A 14,620-nucleotide genomic window follows, 5' to 3' on the forward strand; every position below is an offset into this window, starting at 1 on the left:
AGTGCTTATCTTTTTAATCTGTCATTTGAAATTGTAAGAGTTTTTCAAATCAAATTATCTTGATCATATGGAATACTGTATTGCAAAGAGTGTAGTGCCATCTATTGGGTAACATTATTCCCAAGTTGTACTCATGTTTTTCATTTTGTTTTCTTTTATTTTAAGTATATTTTAATAAAATCTTAACATACAATAAAAGGGGAAGAGAGCTCATCATTTACCTATATCTTCATTGTTTCCACATACACATAAGAAATTATGTTTGTTGTTTGTTTGATGATTCCATAGTGTTACTGAGTTAACTACCACCAGAGCTAAGAGTAGAGAAATGAGAGAGACTTCGTAAATAATGCCTAAGAAATTGGAAAGACTAAATTAGTGAATCTCTCTCATGAAGAATAATTAAGGATTAAATATATTTATGACATTGAATTCATATCTACAGAGATATGATCTTAAAAATGTGGATATTATTATCAGGCTTAGCCAAAAAAATATGATTTCATAGGGAAGGTCATACAGTAATCCTGCATGTAAATATGAATTTTTTTTGTATAGAAAAGGAGGCACAAAGAAGGAAAAAGATTCTAGGGTACGGAAATATTTCAGAAAGATAGAAAAATGTATATTCTTAGAGTTGGATCAGATCATCTCCACCCTTTATATGGAAATGTTAGCTATTTTTCTCTGTCCTTAATGTAAGAATTGAAAATAAATTATTTTGTTTTATGATTGTAATACCTTCTAGGCAGGATAACAGTTCTGGCAGTTTAGCACAACAGATGCTGACTGCTGACTTTGCTTTACCTGAGCAGCTTCATTCCTTGTCATACTACATTGAGGTTCTTATTTTATTGAAATCTTGAGATGAATAATGTGTCCCAAAAGGTAGGAAATGAAGAAGAATTCACATACTCTAGTAAGGTCTCTTCTTCTGTAATAGCACTGCAGCATAGGATTTAATTAAATAATGGAAAGAGAGTTGAAGTCATTGAGAGAGAATATAATTGAAGTGCATTACAGAGCCAGTCTTCTAGTCTAAATTCTTTATTTTGTGAAGTTTGGAATACTGCTGTAATCAATTGGTAGAGTTGCAGGGATAGTTAAGCATAGAGTGCAGAATACAGGCCAAATCTAAGAGCTAAAACATCTTGTTTTTAGAGCATAAATAGTTTGTTCCAAATATTTAAGATGCATACATAAAAAGCCAGAAAGAGAAAATTCTTCCTAAAAATGTTTACCATACCACCAAAGAGCAAAATAGAACTGTTTGTATGCTCCCACATATGAATTTCATCAACTTGTCTGAATAGTGTACACTTTACAGTTTAAATTTTGGTTAAGGGATCCCTGGGTGGCGCAGCGGTTTGGCGCCTGCCTTTGGCCCAGGGCGCGATCCTGGAGACCCGGGATCGAATCCCACATCGGGCTCCCGGTGCATGGAGCCTGCTTCTCCCTCTGCCTGTGTCTCTGCCTCTCTCTCTCTCTGTGTGACTATCATAAATAAATAAAAATTAAAAAATAATAATAAAATAAAAAAAAAATAAATTTTGGTTAAGTATGTTCCGTATTTACATTGGGTTGAGTATGATCACTGTCTACATTGAATTGGAGTAACATGGAGATTGACTATATAAATAGTGAAAGAGAAGTTCATAAAGATAGTTTCATTTTATCTAAAATTAGCAATAAATGTATAATACAATGCTTACATTATTCCTAATTAACCAAACACTGGAACATAACTAGGACATATAAACATACAGTTTTATTCTCATAATGATTCCCTTTGCTAGGCAAGTCACATTTATTATTATGCCATTTAACAGATAAGGAAAGCACAACATGAAATTTAACCGATTCTTCCAAATTTCCATGTGTAGTAAGTAGTAGAGGTTGTATAGGAAGTCTGGCCTCCAAGCTTCACTCCTGGGTTCTATATCTGTGTTAGTATGCCTCCAAGATTCCTGTTTTCCCCATTTCTCTGTGATTGCCTAGACCTGCACATTCTTACCAAAAAATATGTAAAATGTTTTTTGTCAGGGGCTTGGCCTATAGTACAGGAAAATTATATTATGGTGACTTTCAATGCTTTACATATTTTCTAGGGCTTTAAACATTTTTTTAATTCTGCAAATAAACAAAGAAATCAAAAGTACTAAAAAATAGCACTGAAGAAAAGAAATGACCAATAGAAAAATATTTCAATAACTTGTTATATAACTGGATAATTTTATTCTATCATCACTAAATATTTTCAAGCCACTCTTTATTTTTAGTAAAAGAAAAAATGCATGAAAGTGCATATTATAGAAATTAACCAAAGATATGTTGTTTCAGAACACAGATCTAAAGTTGTTTATATGATGATTATGGAAATACTTTTATGTGTATAGTTTGAAAACGCCAAGTTTATGGCACAATGAAGAAAACTACTTCTGTTTTTTTACTTAAAAGTCAAGTATCGAAAGTTTCAACGTGTTTCCAAATACAAACTACTCTTATATTACAAAGATGTAGGGCTATATGGAATCTAGTAAAGTATGAAATTGAAAAAAAAGTTGGGAACGGAGCTATAAATGAACTTTCCTCTATTTTTTATTTAAAGTTTATGTAATCAAATATATATATATACATATATATTTATACATGTTCACACGCATTTATGTATTTAAGCTTTTCAGATGATACAGAGATGCCAAATATTTTTTTAAATGCTTACTCTAATAATGAACCTCTGAGCTGATATATATATTCACAAGTGACTCAGGTAAAATTAAAAAGCATACCTGCTGTGAAGATAGATAGCCCTATTTCTTGTTTTTGTTTTGTTTTGTTTTGTTTTGTTTTATGGGATTTTTTGTTATCTTATTTTTTTATATTTTAAGTGCTTATTTTAATATCAATTACTTAACATAAAATGTCATATTAGTTAAAAGTGTACAATATAGCCAATCAACACTACCATACAATACCCCGTGCTCATCATGACAAGTATACTCCTTAATCCTCTTCACCTACTTCACTCATTCCCATATCCCCCGTCCCTCTGGTAACCATCAGTTTGTTCTCTATACTTAGGAAACTGTTTCTTGATTTGTCTTTCTCTTATTTCTTCCCTTTTTTGTTTGTTTCTTAAATTCCACATCAATATGGTATTTGTCTTTCTCTGACTTATTTTGCTTAGCATTATACTCTCTAGGTACATCCATGTCATTGCTGTTAGAAAGATTTCATTCTTTTTGTGGCTGAATAACATTCCATTGTCTATATCTACTATCTCCTGTGTATCCATTCTTTTCTCAATGGACACTTGAGCTGCTTCCATATCTTGGCTATTGTAAAGAATGTTGCTATAAACAGAGAAGTGTATGTATCCCCTTGAACTCGTGTTTTTGTATTCTTTGGGTAAATATCCAGTAGTTTGATTGCTAGATCATAAAGTAATTCTATTTTAAAATTTTTGAGGAACCTCTACAGTGACTACACTATTTTGCATTCCCATTGAAAGTGCATGAGGGTTCCTTTTTCTCCACATCCCTGACACCATCTTTGTTTCTTGTGTTGTTGATTTCAGCTAGGTGTGAGGTGGTATCTCATTGTAGTTTTGATTTACATTTCCCTGATGATCAGCATAGATGAGCATCTTTTCATGAGTCTATTGGCCATCTGGATATCTTCTTTGGAGAAATATCTCTTCGTGTCTTCTGCTCATTCTTAATTGGATTATTTGTGGGTTTTTTGGATGTTGAGTTTTAAAGTTCTTCATATATTTTGGACACTAATCCTTTATTAGACATGTCATCTGCAAATATCTTCTCCCATTCCATAGGCTGTCTTTAGTTTTGTTGATGTTTCCTTGACCATGCAAAAGCTTTTTCTTTTGATGTAGTTCTAATAGTTTAGTTTTGCTTTTCTTTCCCTTGCCTCAGGAAAAAAGTTGCTATGATCAATGTCAAAGAGGTTACTGTCTGTGTTCTCCTCTAGGATTTTGAAGGTTTCTTGTCTCACATTTCGGTCTTTCATCCATTTTGAATTTATTTTGGTGTACAGTGTAATAAAGTGGTCCAGTTTCATTCTTTTGTAGGTTGCTGTCTAGTTTTCCCAGCACCATTTTTAGAAGGGACTTGTCTTTTCTCCATTGGATATATTCTTTCCTGCTTTGTTGAAGAGTCATTGACCATATAATTGTGGCTTCATTTCTGTGTTTACTTTTTGGTTCTATTGATCTTTGTGTCTATTTTTGTGCCAGTATTATACTCTTTTCATCACTAAAGCCTTGTAATATAACTTGAAGTCCAGAATTGTGATGTCTCCAGCTTTGTTCTTCTTTTTTTGAGGCTGTTTCGTTCTTCGGGGTCTTTTGTGGTTCAGTACAAATTTCAGAATTATTTGTTCTGGCTCTGTGAAGAATGCTAATGGTACTTTGATATGGATTGCATTAAATGTGTAGATTGCTCTGGGTAATATACGCATTTTGACAATATTTGTTCTTTCAATCCATTGACATGGAATGTTTTTCCATTTCTTTGTGTCATCTTCAATTTCTTTCATCAGTGTTTTCAGAGTACAAGTTTTTCACCTCTTTGGTTGGGTTTATACCTAGGTATCTTATTGTTTTTGGTGTAACAGTAAATGTGATTGATTCCTTGATTTCCGTTTCTGCTGCTTTGTTATTGGAATATAGAAATGCAATACATTTCTGTACCTTGATTTTGTATCCTGTAATGTTACTGAATTCATTTATCACCACTAGCAGTTTTATTTATTTATTTATTTATTTATTTATTTATTTATTTATTTTTTATTTTTTTTGGTGGAGTCTTCTGGGTTTTCTATATACAGTATCATGTCATCTGCAAACAATGAAAGTTTGACTTCTTCCTTGCTAATTTGGATGTCTTCTATTTCTTTTTGTTGTTGTCTGATTGCTAAGGCTAAGACTTCTAGTACCACGTTGAATAAAAAGTGGTAAAAGTCAATATCCCTATCTTGTTCCTAAATGTAAAGGAAAAGCTCTTGTTCTTTCCCTATTAAGGATGACATTAGCTGTGAGTTTTACAGATACTGCCTTGTGTTGAGAGAAGTTCCCTATAAATCTACTTCATCGATGGTTTTTACCATGAATGGATGTTGTACTTTGTCAAATGTCTTTTTTTTCCTGCATCTATTTAAAGGATCATATGGTTCTTATTTATCTTACTTTTATCTTACTTATCATATGTACATTGATTATATTGTAAATATTTAATAACTGTTGCAGCCCAAGTATAAATCCCAGATAATCATGTCAAATGATTTCTTTTTTTTTAATATATGATTGGACTTTGCTTCCCTAATATTCTGTCAAGAATTTTTGCATCCATGTTAACCAGGGCTGTAGTTCTCTTTTTTAGTAGTGTCTTTATCTGGTTTTGATATCAGGGTGATGTTAGCCTCATAGAATGAGTTTGGAAGTTTTCCTTCCTTTTCTATTTTTTGGAATATTCTGAATAGATATTAACTCTTCTTTAAATGTTTGGTAGAATTTTCCTGGGAAGCCATCTGATCCTGGACTTTTGGAGGGAGCATTGGGGGTATTTTTGTTTTTGATTTTGATCATGAATTTAATTTCTTTGCTGGATATTAATCTGTTCAACTTTTATATTTCTTCCTAATTCAGTTGGGTAAATTATATGTTTCTAGGAATTTATACTAGTTGTCCAATTTGTTGCCATATAATTTTTCATAATATTCTCCTAAAATTGTATTTTTGTGGCATTGGTTATTATTTCTTCTCTCTCATTTATAACTTTTTTTGTCCTTTCTATTTTTTTTCATCAGTCTGGCTAGGAGATTATCAATTTCATTATTTTTTTTCAAAGACCTACCTCCTGGTTTCATTGAGCTCTTCTATTACTGTTTCTTTAAATTTTATTTTCTGTATTATTTATTTCTGCTCAAATCTTTATTATTTTCTTCTTTCTGCTGGCTTTAAGCTTAATTTGTTGTTCTCTCTCTAGCTCCTTTAGGTGTAAAGTTAGGTTGCTTATTTGAGATTTTTCTTGTATCTTGAAGTAGGCTTGTATTGCTATATACTTCTCTCTTATGACCACTTTTGCTGCATCCCAAACATTCTGGACTTTCATGTTTTCATTTTCATTTCTTTTCATGTATTTTATTTTTTTAATTTTTTTTAGTAACATGTTTAACCTCCATGTACTTGTGGTTTTTATTTTTTCTTGTGACTGATTAGTTTCATAGTGTTGTGGTCAAAAAGGTTCATGGTATGAATTCAATTTTTGTGTATTTGTTGAAGGCTGTTTTGTGACCTAATATGTGATCTAATCTGGAAAATGTTCCATGTGCATTTGAAAAGAATGTGCATTCTGCTGCTTTAGGATGGAATGTTCTGAACATATTTGTTAAGTCCATCTGGTCTAGTGTGTCATTCAAAGCCATTGTTTCCTTGGTGATTTTCTGTATTGTTATCAATGAGTTCCTTTGTGTTTGTTATTGTTTTATATATGTGGGTGCCCCCATGTCGAGTGTATATATATTTACAATTGTTATATTTTCTTGTTGGATTCTCCCCTTTTTCATTACATAGAGCCCTTCTTTGTCTCTTGTTATAGATTATGTTTTAAAGTAGTTTGTCAGATATATGTACTGCTATTTTGTCTTTCTTTGAAACATCCATTTGCATGACAAATGTTTCTCCAACCCCTCATTTTCAATTTACAGGTGATTTTAGGTCTAAAATTAGTCTCTGTGAAAGACAATTATCATATGATTTCACCTCATATGTGGAAGTTAAGAAACAAAACAGAGGAGCATAGGGAAAGGAAGAAAAAATAAAAATACGAAGTTGTATAGAGGGACAAACAATAAGAGACTCTTAATCATAGGAAACAAACTGAGGGTTGCTGGAGGGATGGGGTTGGGGGCACATGATGTAATGAGCACTGGGAATTACATGAGACTGAAGAATCACTGAACTCTACCTCTGAAACTAATAATACTCCATATGTTAATTAATTGAATTTAAATAAAGAAAAAGAAATAAATTGTGTCTCTTATAGAGCATATAGATGGGCCTTGTTTTTTATTCATTCTGACACCCTATGTCTTTTTTAAAAGATATTATTTATTTATTTTGATGGGGGAGAGAAGAGATGGAGGGATAGAGAGAATTTCAAGCAGAATTTCATGAGTGCAGAACCTGACTTGGGGCTTAATATCACCACCCTGAGATCATACCCAATCTGAAACCAAGAGTCAGATGCTTAACTGACTGAGCCACCCAAGTGCCGCATGATACCCTATGTCTTTTGATTGGAGCACTTAGTCCATTTGAATGTAAATTCAAAGTAACTATTGATAGATAATTATTGCTATTTTATTACTTATTTTGTGGTTGTTTCTGGAGGTTTTTTTCTAATCCTTTCTTATCTTTCATGATTTGCTGATTTTTTAGTGATGTATTTAAATTTGTTGCTTTTTATTCTTCGCATATTTATTAGTGGTTTTTAATACATGGTAATCATGCAAATAGCAGTCTATATTAAGTTGATGGACATTCAAGGTTGAGCCCATTCTTTTCTTCTTTCCTCCCCACATTTTAGGTATATGTTATCATATTTCATACCTTTTATATGTGTGATTTCCTTGACTGATTTTTACAGAAATATTCAATTTTACTACTTTCGTGTTCCTGCCTTTAACTATAACCTTTGGTTTCTCCTTTGCACTCAGAGTCCTCTTTAAAAGAGTATTTTTTTTTTTTGAGGTTGTTTAGTGGTAATGAACTCCTTTAGTGTTTGCCTAGGAAACGCTTTATCTCTCCTATTCTGAAGGATAGCCCTGCTGGATAGAGTATTCTTGGCTAGAATACTTCTTGGATAGACTAACTTTTCACATTCAGCATGTTGAATATATTATGCCACTTTCTTCTAGCTTGCTAAATTTCTGTTGAGAGATCTCCAGCTAGCCTTACACGTCTTCCCTTGTGAGTTAGGGACTTCTTTTGTCTTGCTCCTTTTAGGATGTTTTCTTTACACTATATTTTTCAAATTTAATTACAATATGTCTTGGTGTTGGCCTACTTTTGTTGATTTTGATGGGGGTTTTCTATGCCTCTTAAATTTGGATGTCTATTTCCTTTCTCAGATTAAAGCAGTTTTCAGCTATTATTTCCACAAATATATTTTCTGCCTCATTTTCTTTCTCCTCTTCTTCTGGGACTCCTGTGATATGAATGCTATTACATTTGATGGAGTCACTGAGCTCCCTAAGTCCATTCTCAAGACTCACAATTCTTTCTCTCTTTTGTTCAGCTTCATTATTTTCCATTTTATCATCTATATCACTTATTCATTCCTCTGCTTCTTCCAGTCTTGTATTGATTGCATCCAGTCTATTTTGAATCTTAGTTATTGTATTTTTCATTTCTGATTTTTTTTAACTCTTTTATCTCTGTGGTAAAGTTCACTGATTCTTTCCATTCTTTTCTCAAGTCCAGTGAGTATCTTTATGAACATTGCTTTAAATTATCCACTAAGCATGTTACTTATATCTGTTTCAGTTAGATCTCTGGCTGTGGCTTTACTTTGGTCTTTCATTTGGGATAAATTTTTGTGCCTTTTTTTCTAAGTCTCTGCCTTCTTCTCTGTGTTTGAAAAGCCAGTATGTCTCCGTGTCCACCTGAAAGTAATGGCCTTATAAAGCAGAGGTCATATTGTGCCTAGGGCCTGGTGCTTTCAGGTAGTGTCTCCAGTGTATGCTGCATATGCTCTGTATTGTGCTTTGGTTGCTCTATCCTTTAGGTTAGTCGTCTGCAGAGGTTCTCCTTATAGGCTCAGGCAGTGTTTGGTCTCTGGCCTGAATGTGATGAGTTTTAACTAGGTGTGGTCTCATCTGCTTGTGAAATGAGATCTGTCACCACCTCCACCAGAACAGAGGCACTGCAAAACTCTGTAGTCAAGAGACATGATGCGAGCAGGGGTTTGTACTCATCTTCTCAGGGAGAGGCCCATTGTTCCAGGTTAGAGGCTGGGTTAACTGAGAAGGGCAGTTCCACCAGAGCATAGAGGGGTGGAGTTTAGTGTACACAAGTTAGTCAGCCAGTGTTGGCACTGAGCTGTTTCCCACAGGTGGCTCTGTACTTATGTTGAGAGGTGGGGGAGGGAAATGGCACTGACCAGCTTCTTTGTTCCCAGCTTCTTTGTTTCTCCTTCGATGCTGACTTTCAGAGATGTGCCCCCAAGAAGAGAAAATAATCTCTTCACTGCATTTCCCAGACACTCTTCAAAACTGCTGTTTCCATGCTGTTGCTGTCTGCCCATGTGTTACTTGCCTGTCTTCTCTCCAGGAGCAGTTCAGTCCCTCTAAGCTCTATCCCAGCCAAGTGTGCTGACATCTAATACTCCAGACACTAAACCCCAGCAGTTCCAAGAACTCACAAAACTCACCCCCCCCTCCTTGTTTTTCAAGCCATTGGCTTTGGGGAAATATTATCTTTGTGCATTCCCGTGTGCTCCTCTCTCCCATCTTTCTCATTCCTCTCTCCCTTCTGCAGCAGCTGTGATCTGTTTATTGTCTAAACAACGTCTCTGTACTTACTACCTTCTTTGATATGGCTTCTTCTCTCCTTTACATGTGGAATTTGTTCTCTCAGTCTTCTGGTCATTTTCTGGGCTATTTAGTATGATTTGATCATTATCGAGCTGTGTTTGTGGGATGAGGTGAGTCTAGAGTTCTCCTAGTCTGCCACCATCTTCTTGCTTCCCAAGGATATTTTGCACAGATGTCTTTGAATCTGAATCCCAGAACTCTCCCTGAAAGCATCTCCTGAATGTTCTCTTATTAATATGCAGCAAAATAAAGAACCATTTACTGTTCATTGACCATACTGTGTGTTCTAATATATTACTACCAATTTTATGGAATTGTCTCTAATCTTATTAATCATCCCATGGGGCCCTCATCCTTCCTCTCCTTAAAAGCCATGCTCTGGGGCAGCCGGGATTTAGCACTGCCTTCAGTCCAGGGCCTGATCCTAGAGACTCAGGATAGAGTCCCATGTTGGGCTCCCTGCATGGAGCCTGTTTCTCCCTCTGCCTGTCTCTGTCTCTCTCTCTCTGTCTCTGTCTCTCTTTCATTCTGTGTCTCTCATGAATAAATAATAAATAATCTTAAAAAAAGAAAAATTCCATGCTCTGTCAACATTCCTTCCATGCATTCTATGAATGGGCATTCAGGTCATAACCTATCCAAAGTCATTGACAAAGGTGGTGGGAATTAGTGTTGAAAATCCAACTAGCACTACTACCCAAGTTGTGCATCCTATGAAGCCACACTGTTCTGGAGGAAGGCATGCTTTTCTATAATAAGCTTTCCTAGAAGGGACATTGTTTTTAAATGTATTCCTTCATAGGATGTAGTAAAGGGTGTCAATTTTTTGATGCTGTAATGGTGACAACTTTCAACCACATCCATCTCCTTTTCCCTCCCATCCCACATGTAGGAAACTGATAAGAAATCCTGGGTGCTTCTCCTTCGGTGAGGAGGTCACACAACATGACCTTGTGTCCACAGGCAACCCTCATTCGGTCCCATATCCTAATCATTGTAAAACTCCCAAGTCAGCCTCATTCTCTGACTTTCTCAACACATTTTCAGTCTTGTTTGGACACTACCATATTTACAGTTATATGGATTATAATAAGTATACTCATTCTTTCTTGGTGCATATGTGTGTCATCAGTCTGAACATTTAAACCGAATTTTAAGTATGGGTCCATTCTCTTTCTGTACAGTGATCACAACAGAGGAGAAACTTTTTTTTTTTCTCAATTCCCCACAAAGTCCCAGTATATGCTGCAAGTGCATAATGTGGTTATGTTAGGAACAATGACTGCAAAAGGGGAAGACAAAATGCTATAGAAATGAGCAAAGAGAACAGGCAAAAGTAGCATAAGATAAAAGCAAGTGTGACTTGGAAACAAAACACTGTGTCTAAAAAAAAGCAGAATCTGCCAATACTTGAATTACAGGAGGACCCAAGTGACAGTTAAGGCAGTTGTGCTGCTTATTGCCAGAAAAAGGATTCCTTCCCTCATGTCCCTCTAAAGACATTGAACATAGAGAGTGGTGGAGCTGAGTCCACTGATTTTGCTGCACTATGAAGATTCCAAATTTTTTTCCAAAGTCTTTTCCAGGTTTGGCCAGGTGTATACTAATACATTGTTATAAAACTTTTCATATATTTTAGGCACTAGTCCTTAATGTATTTTTTCTCCAATTTTCAGTCTGTGGCTTTAAGCTATGTAATAAGAATTTTTATTTTGTCTTTTATTGGGTACTTTTTTCTTACTGTATTTCTATCTATTAAAAAATAAATCTTGTTAAAAGACTGATATATAGCCTGTGGGTTTTCATTGTTGAAGCAAATTTATTTTCTGGTTCATTTAATGATAATCAAATTATAGACACAGATAAAAAGTGAAAGGCAAGTTATTCAATCTAGCATGAGCAATACTGCCACAGTCCAGACCTGAGGATACAAATTACTTCTGTTGAAGTGATTTTAAAAGGTATCCCTTCCTTTTATACTTGAAATTATATTGTACAAAGTCCCCCTCCCACTGACTTTGATCTCTATATAGATGAAGATAATAATTAGAAAATTTAAACAAATCTATAAAAAAGGGAAATGTGATGTTGGGACTCTCTAAACAAAATAATTGAATGTTCATATTTCAACTACATACTAATCACTAAACATGTAATCAATATTATTTTCTAATTGTAGCTAACTATTAATCCCTCATTTACCTGAATAAAAACTAGAAATTAACTGCACATGTGATATAGTGACAATTTTTTTTTTAATTTAAAACTCTTCTTTTTGTGCACTTTTCAATTACTAGGACAGGAAAACTATTCTAATACATCTAAAGATGTATTATTCATGCTTCTCCTAGCCTAACTTATTTGTGCTTTGTTAATTTCCATCTGTGTTTTCAATTTAGTTTAGTCATCTATTATGCTCATTATCTTTATTCTTGTACAGTATATTACCATTTTTGCCAATATCTTAACCCTTTGTCATTTTAAATCACCATCCATCATCATAACCATCAAAATTTGAAGAAAAGGAAAAATTTTAAAATGTAGAAAACAGTGTTTGCTTAAGATCCTTGAACTAGGCATCAAAAGATATGAGTTCTAGTCCAGTACACACCCTCAAGTAATATATATGGTAGGTAGAGTAAAAATTTGAAATCCAAACTATAAAATTTAAGGTAGGTTAACTATTCTACTTTATCCATTATATGCTAAATGAATCTGAAAATAATACCTGTTATATAATAATAATACACCTCTTTTAAAAGGGCTTTCCATCTGGTAATTGATATATTTTGTAAGACAAACCTAACTTTGATGATGATGACGAGAGAGATGCTTTACATGTACATTATTTTACTGTATTTATACCAGAAAATGCATGCTTTGTTCTACTTTAGCTATTTTCTATTCAACAAGATCCTGCTATCTATTGATGAGAAATTAAAAAAAAAACTTGAAGAGACAATAATGGATGGAATATTGACTAAAATAAGTAGACTCTCTCTGGATGATCTGAATCAATAGCAACAATCAAGATACTTTGCAACAAGGAACTCTTAGGATTTTAAAATCTGGCCTAAAATAATAATTATATATAAATGAGATTAAATAATTGATAATTAAAAAATAACTTCTTCATATAAAATGTATGTGTATATGAGAATTTATAACCTATTATATTTCATTGAATTCCATGAGATTTACAAAATATCCTTCTAAGTTTGAGATTTACAAAATATCCTTCAGGTTAAAATTAAAACCATTTCATACCTACACATAGACACACACACACACTCACACACAGTAAAGAAAGTCTTATGAACCCAAACTTCTCAATCATTAGGTGAAAGCTAGAAACTGATGTCTTAAATTGCTTTTTGTAGTTGGATTGCCTTTTTTTTTTTTTTTTTTTTTTCAATTCTCTTACTTAAATAGGGAGTGTGCATGGGCAGAGAGGTCAACATTACCAGATCTGGTTGAACAGATCTTCAATTTTGAAGCATGATATTGAACTCTGGTTATAAATACCAGAATATTGCATCATACCTACACCCCTTTAGGTCATCTTCTCTTTCCTCAAGGGGTCTACAAAGTAAGTCTAAGTCTCTGCAAGTTAGAAGGTGGAAACAAATGCTATTTGTATGGCTATGACTTTAAAAGAATGAAATCAGATTTATATGCAGTAAAGAAGATATAAATAACCTGGATGTCTTCATTCATGTTTAGATTTAAGAAATATCATTTAATAATGTGCAACTTTGACATATGTTTATTCACCTGTTTCTGCGTTGCTTATTTTTTTTTAAGATTTTATTTATTTATTCATGAGAGACACACAGAGAGAGAGAGAGAGAGAGGCAGAGACACAGGCAGAGGGAGAAGCAGGCCCCATGCAGGTAGCCTGATGTGGTACTCAATCCTGGGACTCCAGGATCGCACCCTGGGCTGAAGGCAGGTACCGAACCGCTGAGTAACCCAGGGATCCCCTTTCTTTTTTTTAATTGTTCCAATTTCTTGAACTTTCCAGTCCATTTATACAGCCATACTATACTTCGCTTTCTCTCTATTTCTATTTCCAAACCTGTTGCTCTCTATTATGTTGTCCTTATTGCAATTTGGATCTTCAGAGCAGTTATATTTCAAAAGATATAAATGATTCTGTATCACCTGCAATACTATGTTTGTGACAATTCCTTTGAGACATGGTAAAGAGGGGTAAACTGTATCATTATACCTTAAAAATGACAAACAGTAAATCATTTTCTTTCAGAGGTGGTGCCACTGAATTTTCAGAGAAATTATATTCTTTCATTCATCAACTATTTTTTTGGTTGACATCAGATAGTTCTGAATCATGAATTCCTGGCCTAAAAACATAGTTAACATATGTTAAGGCATCATTATTTAGTGTGGTTGTGAAAAAATAAAATTCCATAACATCTAAGCTGTTCATACACAAATACTATTTGCTTTAGCCATGAATAAGGTCAAAGTATAGGATTTATGTATAAACTGGGAAGTTCACGAATTGTATTTATTTATTTATAGTGACCATAATTTAAATAATTACTTCAGATAGAATTGCTTGGACAAAGTATTCACTTCTTACTACTTAGTACAAATTGCCAAAATGCAATCCAGCAGAGCTGTGTTCTTAAAGGTGGATTTCTCCTATATATTGTCCAGGAATAATAATAATTTTAATAAATATTCTAATCTTGAAGTAGGCATCATGTTAAGCATCATACTGTATTAATATCTTTTATTTTTACATTACATGCTATTACTGTCCCCCATTGACCAAAGATAAAACTGAACCTAAGAGAAGTGATGCAATGTTAAGGTTATACAGTTAAATAGGTAGTGAACCAATATATTTGAAGCCATTAATACCTGATTCTAAGATTTTGGTTTTGATACCTTCCACTTAACACTAAGATTATTATTTTATGATTTGAAAGTTGTTTATGCACTAATTCACTTTTTAAAAATATATACATACATATCATTT

At 33.7% G+C, this 14,620-nt stretch overlaps 1 long non-coding RNA gene across 1 annotated transcript in view; it reads right to left on the reverse strand.

The window, feature by feature from the left end:
* Positions 1-14,620, reverse strand: part of LOC144291494 (uncharacterized) — a 57,490-nt gene that overhangs the window by 29,611 nt on the left and 13,259 nt on the right. The gene's annotated exons all lie outside the window — the stretch shown is intronic.

This window comes from Canis aureus, chromosome 20, assembly GCF_053574225.1.
Source record: "Canis aureus isolate CA01 chromosome 20, VMU_Caureus_v.1.0, whole genome shotgun sequence".
Taxonomy (NCBI): domain Eukaryota; kingdom Metazoa; phylum Chordata; class Mammalia; order Carnivora; family Canidae; genus Canis; species Canis aureus.